Here is an 8,174-nt window from a genome sequence, read left to right on the forward strand (position 1 = left end):
TCATCTCTATATGTATCTACTAGACAATTGTTAGATGGTGAAGTGAAAGTGGAATTGTCATATTGTTTACATTGTTGTTAATGTGCTTGAGATTTTGAAAACAATTATTAATTAAAACTTGTAAAGATTATTTTTGGAGTATGATTGCTTGATTTCTCCTGGATAAAAGAGTTTGTGCGGGAACCAACCACTCGAGGTCCTTGTCCTCAATAAACACACGGTGGCGTAGTGAAAATAACATAAATTTCGCTATCTGTATATAAAGACCTGCTACACTTCAATACTACTGCCGCTACTCGGACACCACACACGGAATCATTGTAAACACACCGCCATAGCACAGGCTGCCGACCAGCCATACCGCCGCCGTCACGAGAGCCTCCCGTTCCCTTACATCCTGCTTCCTATTCCGCTCCCCCTTGTCTTTAAAACCAGCCTTTGAAATGAGCCAGGTAAAGGGGAATCATCCTCTGATTGGCGCAGGGAAAGAAACGAAAGATTCTAAAAATGAAAGTAGCCTAATTAAAACAATAAAACAAAACACATAGCAGCGACCTGCTGCAATTGTTCTGCCGTGTGTGTAGCACGGAGTGCCCAGCTGACAAAACAAACACGAGCTTCTCGGTAGTTCGCCGTGATCGTATAGTGGTTAGTACTTTGCGTTGTGGCCGCAACAACCCCGGTTCGAATCCGGGTCACGGCAGGTGCAATCCTCACACGGCAGAGAAGCTTGTTCTTTTTTTCACACGCCATCTTCATGGCATGCACCTTTTGAAAGAAAATAGAATACAATAATTGCTTCATCGTGTTAGTACAGGCATGATGCACACCAGCCTGCTGTGTATGAAATAATAATTACAGAAATAATCAATCTATAAACACCATAAAAATCTCCCACAAACACCAGTCGCTGTATTAACGCTTATCGAGTAGAGGCAAGACGGGACCTGTCCCAGCAGCCAACGTTACAGTGGCTTAATTCAATCTTTGAAGGTGATTTTGAGAACGGAGGCGTTGGTGGTATAGTGGTGAGCATAGCTGCCTTCCAAGCAGTTGACCCGGGTTCGATTCCCGGCCAACGCAAGTCTTTTTTGAACTTTTTCATTTAACATTGGAATAAAGCGTAATACATTCCCCAACTAATTTGCCTTACTGGTTAATAGTCTTAAAAGCATAACTTTGAAAGTATCACTGTGAGTTATAATGATCTGTGAGGTGATATTAGTCACTACATTAAGCCCCATCAAACGAATGTGTTCATTTGGAATCATGCATTGATAATGCGTTGTCGGGAAAACTGCAAATATGTATGGAAGCGTGAGTTGAATGATTAATCACATTCTAAGGATTGATATGGTCCTGTTGTTCGTCCTGCCACATAACAATGGCGTTGCAGTTACATGCGCTGCAAAATCAAATATTTAAAATTAAACAACCATCTGATAAAACTTACTGCAGCCGGATTGTTTTAGACACACATGGGCGCATGAAAAAAATCAAACATATGTTACCAAAATAGTCATTGCTGTATGATGTACAGCAACTGTGAAATGAATGGTTTTATAATCTGTTATGTGAGACTTCTGTTGAATTTTTAAGCATTTGATTCCCTGTGTACACAAAGATGGCAGTCCTGATTTAACGAGTGGGCAAGCAGAGCTCTCGGTGACTGATTTTTCAGTCTTTTTCAGTCACGTGATTGAGCGCCTTCCCGGCAATGCATCGTAATTAGAAAAGTGGAATGCAAGATATTGAACACGGACACATCCGGGATTTGAACCCGGGAACTCGCGCACCCGAAGCAAGAATCATACCCCCTAGATTAAACAGCCAAATGCTGGCGGCGATTTGGTTCCACGAGCTTCCAAAGAAGCGTAGACCTAGATGCTCTGTATTGAGGAATTTGTGTCACCTTGCTGTGTGCCTGTTAGGGGCAGTCTGATTTGCTTTACCTGGCGGCTAGCATTTCTATGGGCATCGAGAGGTGGTCGCTATAAATGAGGAAACTTGTTAAGATAGGATTTAGTTTCGATATGCATACATAAAAAATAAACAAAACAAAACTGTGTTTCGTTGTTTTGCAAAGGGATGCACTGCAATTTGTTATATTTTATTTTATTCTTGCGAGCACGCAGCTGTTTTATATATTCATTTTAAATAGATTGGGGGAAATTGGTACTGTGTACTTTACAAATGTAATCTAGATTGTAACGAGACCATTCAAGTGCTGACGTTGTTGTCTACTTTGTATGTACCACAAAAAGAACAGATTTGCTGAACTGGTTAATTAACCTTATAAAAAACTGATAGATCCAAGTATTTTATATAAACTGCAATACTATAATATGTGGTAACTAGTTGAATTAACTTCACTATAAGAAACTGCTAGATTAAGAGTTTGTTTAATTGTATCATCTCTATATGTACCTACTAGACAATTGTTAGATGGTGAAGTGAAAGTGGAATTGTCATATTGTTTACATTGTTGTTAATGTGCTTGAGATTTTGAAAACAATTATTAATTAAAACTTGTAAAGATTATTTTTGGAGTATGATTGCTTGATTTCTCCTGGATAAAAGAGTTTGTGCGGGAACCAACCACTCGAGGTCCTTGTCCTCAATAAACACACGGTGGCGTAGTGAAAATAACATAAATTTCGCTATCTGTATATAAAGACCTGCTACACTTCAATACTACTGCCGCTACTCGGACACCACACACGGAATCATTGTAAACACACCGCCATAGCACAGGCTGCCGACCAGCCATACCGCCGCCGTCACGAGAGCCTCCCGTTCCCTTACATCCTGCTTCCTATTCCGCTCCCCCTTGTCTTTAAAACCAGCCTTTGAAATGAGCCAGGTAAAGGGGAATCATCCTCTGATTGGCGCAGGGAAAGAAACGAAAGATTCTAAAAATGAAAGTAGCCTAATTAAAACAATAAAACAAAACACATAGCAGCGACCTGCGGCAATTGTCCTGCCGTGTGTGTAGCACGGAGTGCCCAGCTGACAAAACAAACACGAGCTTCTCGGTAGTTCGCCGTGATCGTATAGTGGTTAGTACTTTGCGTTGTGGCCGCAACAACCCCGGTTCGAATCCGGGTCACGGCAGGTGCAATCCTCACACGGCAGAGAAGCTTGTTCTTTTTTTTCACACGCCATCTTCATGGCATGCACCTTTTTGAAAGAAAATAGAATACAATAATTGCTTCATCGTGTTAGTACAGGCATGATGCACACCAGCCTGCTGTGTATGAAATAATAATTACAGAAATAATCAATCTATAAACACCATAAAAATCTCCCACAAACACCAGTCGCTGTATTAACGCTTATCGAGTAGAGGCAAGACGGGACCTGTCCCAGCAGCCAACGTTACAGTGGCTTAATTCAATCTTTGAAGGTGATTTTGAGAACGGAGGCGTTGGTGGTATAGTGGTGAGCATAGCTGCCTTCCAAGCAGTTGACCCGGGTTCGATTCCCGGCCAACGCAAGTCTTTTTTGAACTTTTTCATTTAACATTGGAATAAAGCGTAATACATTCCCCAACTAATTTGCCTTACTGGTTAATAGTCTTAAAAGCATAACTTTGAAAGTATCACTGTGAGTTATAATGATCTGTGAGGTGATATTAGTCACTACATTAAGCCCCATCAAACGAATGTGTTCATTTGGAATCATGCATTGATAATGCGTTGTCGGGAAAACTGCAAATATGTATGGAAGCGTGAGTTGAATGATTAATCACATTCTAAGGATTGATATGGTCCTGTTGTTCGTCCTGCCACATAACAATGGCGTTGCAGTTACATGCGCTGCAAAATCAAATATTTAAAATTAAACAACCATCTGATAAAACTTACTGCAGCCGGATTGTTTTAGACACACATGAGCGCATGAAAAACATCAAACATATGTTACCAAAATAGTCATTGCTGTATGATGTATAGCAACTGTGAAATGAATGGTTTTATAATCTGTTATGTGAGACTTCTGTTGAATTTTTAAGCATTTGATTCCCTGTGTACACAAAGATGGCAGTCCTGATTTAACGAGTGGGCAAGCAGAGCTCTCGGTGACTGATTTTTCAGTCTTTTTCAGTCACGTGATTGAGCGCCTTCCCGGCAATGCATCGTAATTAGAAAAGAGTAATGCAAGATATTGAACACGGACACATCCGTGATTTGAACCCTGGAACTCGCGCACCCGAAGCAAGAATCATACCCCTAGATTAAACAGCCAAATGCTGGCGGCGATTTGGTTCCACGAGCTTCCACGAGCTTCCAAAGAAGCGTAGACCTAGATGCTCTGTATTGAGGAATTTGTGTCACCTTGCTGTGTGCCTGTTAGGGGCAGTCTGATTTGCTTTACCTGGCGGCTAGCATTTCTATGGGCATCGAGAGGTGGTCGCTATAAATGAGGAAACTTGTTAAGATAGGATTTAGTTTCGATATGCATACATACACATAAAAAATAAACAAAACAAAACTGTGTTTCGTTGTTTTGCAAAGGGATGCACTGCAATTGTTATATTTTATTTTATTCTTGCGAGCACGCAGCTGTTTTATATATTCATTTTAAATAGATTGGGGGAAATTGGTACTGTGTACTTTACAAATGTAATCTAGATTGTAACGAGACCATTCAAGTGCTGACGTTGTTGTCTACTTTGTATGTACCACAAAAAGAACAGATTTGCTGAACTGGTTAATTAACCTTACTATAAAAAACTGATAGATCCAAGTATTTTATATAAACTGCAATACTATAATATGTGGTAACTAGTTGAATTAACTTCACTATAAGAAACTGCTAGATTAAGAGTTTGTTTAATTGTATCATCTCTATATGTATCTACTAGCCAATTGTTAGATGGTGAAGTGAAAGTGGAATTGTCATATTGTTTACATTGTTGTTAATGTGCTTGAGATTTTGAAAACAATTATTAATTAAAACTTGTAAAGATTATTTTTGGAGTATGATTGCTTGATTTCTCCTGGATAAAAGAGTTTGTGCGGGAACCAACCACTCGAGGTCCTTGTCCTCAATAAACACACGGTGGCGTAGTGAAAATAACATACATTTCGCTATCTGTATATAAAGACCTGCTACACTTCAATACTACTGCCGCTACTCGGACACCACACACCGGAATCATTGTAAACACACCGCCATAGCACAGGCTGCCGACCAGCCATACCGCCGCCGTCACGAGAGCCTCCCGTTCCCTTACATCCTGCTTCCTATCCGCTCCCCCTTGTCTTTAAAACCAGCCTTTGAAATGAGCCAGGTAAAGGGGAATCATCCTCTGATTGGCGCAGGGAAAGAAACGAAAGATTCTAAAAATGAAAGTAGCCTAATTAAAACAATAAAACAAAACACATAGCAGCGACCTGCGGCAATTGTCCTGCCGTGTGTGTAGCACGGAGTGCCCAGCTGACAAAACAAACACGAGCTTCTCGGTAGTTCGCCGTGATCGTATAGTGGTTAGTACTTTGCGTTGTGGCCGCAACAACCCCCGGTTCGAATCCGGGTCACGGCAGGTGCAATCCTCACACGGCAGAGAAGCTTGTTCGTTTTTTTCACACGCCATCTTCATGGCATGCACCTTTTTGAAAGAAAATAGAATACAATAATTGCTTCATCGTGTTAGTACAGGCATGATGCACACCAGCCTGCTGTGTATGAAATAATAATTACAGAAATAATCAATCTATAAACACCATAAAAATCTCCCACAAACACCAGTCGCTGTATTAACGCTTATCGAGTAGAGGCAAGACGGGACCTGTCCCCAGCAGCCAACGTTACAGTGGCTTAATTCAATCTTTGAAGGTGATTTTGAGAACGGAGGCGTTGGTGGTATAGTGGTGAGCATAGCTGCCTTCCAAGCAGTTGACCCGGGTTCGATTCCCGGCCAACGCAAGTCTTTTTTGAACTTTTTCATTTAACATTGGAATAAAGCGTAATACATTCCCCAACTAATTTGCCTTACTGGTTAATAGTCTTAAAAGCATAACTTTGAAAGTATCACTGTGAGTTATAATGATCTGTGAGGTGATATTAGTCACTACATTAAGCCCCATCAAACGAATGTGTTCATTTGGAATCATGCATTGATAATGCGTTGTCGGGAAAACTGCAAATATGTATGGAAGCGTGAGTTGAATGATTAATCACATTCTAAGGATTGATATGGTCCTGTTGTTCGTCCTGCCACATAACAATGGCGTTGCAGTTACATGCGCTGCAAAATCAAATATTTAAAATTAAACAACCATCTGATAAAACTTACTGCAGCCGGATTGTTTTAGACACACATGGGCGCATGAAAAAACATCAAACATATGTTACCAAAATAGTCATTGCTGTATGATGTACAGCAACTGTGAAATGAATGGTTTTATAATCTGTTATGTGAGACTTCTGTTGAATTTTTAAGCATTTGATTCCCTGTGTACACAAAGATGGCAGTCCTGATTTAACGAGTGGGCAAGCAGAGCTCTCGGTGACTGATTTGTCAGTCTTTTTCAGTCACGTGATTGAGCGCCTTCCCGGCAATGCATCGTAATTAGAAAAGAGTAATGCAAGATATTGAACACGGACACATCCGGGATTTGAACCCTGGAACTCGCGCACCCGAAGCAAGAATCATACCCCTAGATTAAACAGCCAAATGCTGGCGGCGATTTGGTTCCACGAGCTTCCAAAGAAGCGTAGACCTAGATGCTCTGTATTGAGGAATTTGTGTCACCTTGCTGTGTGCCTGTTAGGGGCAGTCTGATTTGCTTTACCTGGCGGCTAGCATTTCTATGGGCATCGAGAGGTGGTCGCTATAAATGAGGAAACTTGTTAAGATAGGATTTAGTTTCGATATGCATACATACACATAAAAAATAAACAAAAACAAAACTGTGTTTCGTTGTTTTGCAAAGGGATGCACTGCAATTTGTTATATTTTATTTTATTCTTGCGAGCACACAGCTGTTTTATATATTCATTTTAAATAGATTGGGGGAAATTGGTACTGTGTACTTTACAAACGTAATCTAGATTGTAACGAGACCATTCAAGTGCTGACGTTGTTGTCTACTTTGTATGTACCACAAAAAGAACAGATTTGCTGAACTGGTTAATTAACCTTACTGTAAAAAACTGATAGATCCAAGTATTTTATATAAACTGCAATACTATAATATGTGGTAACTAGTTGAATTAACTTCACTATAAGAAACTGCTAGATTAAGAGTTTGTTTAATTGTATCATCTCTATATGTATCTACTAGACAATTGTTAGATGGTGAAGTGAAAGTGGAATTGTCATATTGTTTACATTGTTGTTAATGTGCTTGAGATTTTGAAAACAATTATTAATTAAAACTTGTAAAGATTATTTTTTGGAGTATGATTGCTTGATTTCTCCTGGATAAAAGAGTTTGTGCGGGAACCAACCACTCGAGGTCCTTGTCCTCAATAAACACACGGTGGCGTAGTGAAAATAACATAAATTTCGCTATCTGTATATAAAGACCTGCTACACTTCAATACTACTGCCGCTACTCGGACACCACACACCGGAATCATTGTAAACACACCGCCATAGCACAGGCTGCCGACCAGCCATACCGCCGCCGTCACGAGAGCCTCCCGTTCCCTTACATCCTGCTTCCTATTCCGCTCCCCCTTGTCTTTAAAACCAGCCTTTGAAATGAGCCAGGTAAAGGGGAATCATCCTCTGATTGGCGCAGGGAAAGAAACGAAAGATTCTAAAAATGAAAGTAGCCTAATTAAAACAATAAAACAAAACACATAGCAGCGACCTGCTGCAATTGTTCTGCCGTGTGTGTAGCACGGAGTGCCCAGCTGACAAAACAAACACGAGCTTCTCGGTAGTTCGCCGTGATCGTATAGTGGTTAGTACTTTGCGTTGTGGCCCGCAACAACCCCGGTTCGAATCCGGGTCACGGCAGGTGCAATCCTCACACGGCAGAGAAGCTTGTTCTTTTTTTCACACGCCATCTTCATGGCATGCACCTTTTTGAAAGAAAATAGAATACAATAATTGCTTCATCGTGTTAGTACAGGCATGATGCACACCAGCCTGCTGTGTATGAAATAATAATTACAGAAATAATCAATCTATAAACACCATAAAAATCTCCCACAAACAC

At 40.5% G+C, this 8,174-nt stretch overlaps 6 non-coding genes across 6 annotated transcripts; all 6 read left to right on the top strand.

Moving 5' to 3' along the window:
* Nucleotides 1-631: 631 nt before the first annotated feature.
* trnah-gug (transfer RNA histidin (anticodon GUG)) lies at nucleotides 632-703 on the top strand. The gene has a single exon. It is a non-coding gene; the product is annotated as a tRNA-His (tRNA).
* Nucleotides 704-1,011: 308 nt separating this feature from the next.
* Nucleotides 1,012-1,083, top strand: trnag-ucc (transfer RNA glycine (anticodon UCC)). Its single transcript has one exon. It is a non-coding gene; the product is annotated as a tRNA-Gly (tRNA).
* Nucleotides 1,084-3,042: 1,959 nt separating this feature from the next.
* On the top strand, nucleotides 3,043-3,114 carry trnah-gug (transfer RNA histidin (anticodon GUG)). Its single transcript has one exon. It is a non-coding gene; the product is annotated as a tRNA-His (tRNA).
* Nucleotides 3,115-3,424: 310 nt separating this feature from the next.
* Nucleotides 3,425-3,496, top strand: trnag-ucc (transfer RNA glycine (anticodon UCC)). The gene has a single exon. It is a non-coding gene; the product is annotated as a tRNA-Gly (tRNA).
* A 1,976-nt stretch (nucleotides 3,497-5,472) lies between these two features.
* On the top strand, nucleotides 5,473-5,545 carry trnah-gug (transfer RNA histidin (anticodon GUG)). Its single transcript has one exon. It is a non-coding gene; the product is annotated as a tRNA-His (tRNA).
* Nucleotides 5,546-5,856: 311 nt separating this feature from the next.
* Nucleotides 5,857-5,928, top strand: trnag-ucc (transfer RNA glycine (anticodon UCC)). The gene has a single exon. It is a non-coding gene; the product is annotated as a tRNA-Gly (tRNA).
* The last annotated feature ends 2,246 nt before the right edge of the window (nucleotides 5,929-8,174 follow it).

This window comes from Acipenser ruthenus, unplaced genomic scaffold (genome assembly GCF_902713425.1).
Source record: "Acipenser ruthenus unplaced genomic scaffold, fAciRut3.2 maternal haplotype, whole genome shotgun sequence".
NCBI classification, from domain to species: Eukaryota; Metazoa; Chordata; class Actinopteri; order Acipenseriformes; family Acipenseridae; genus Acipenser; species Acipenser ruthenus.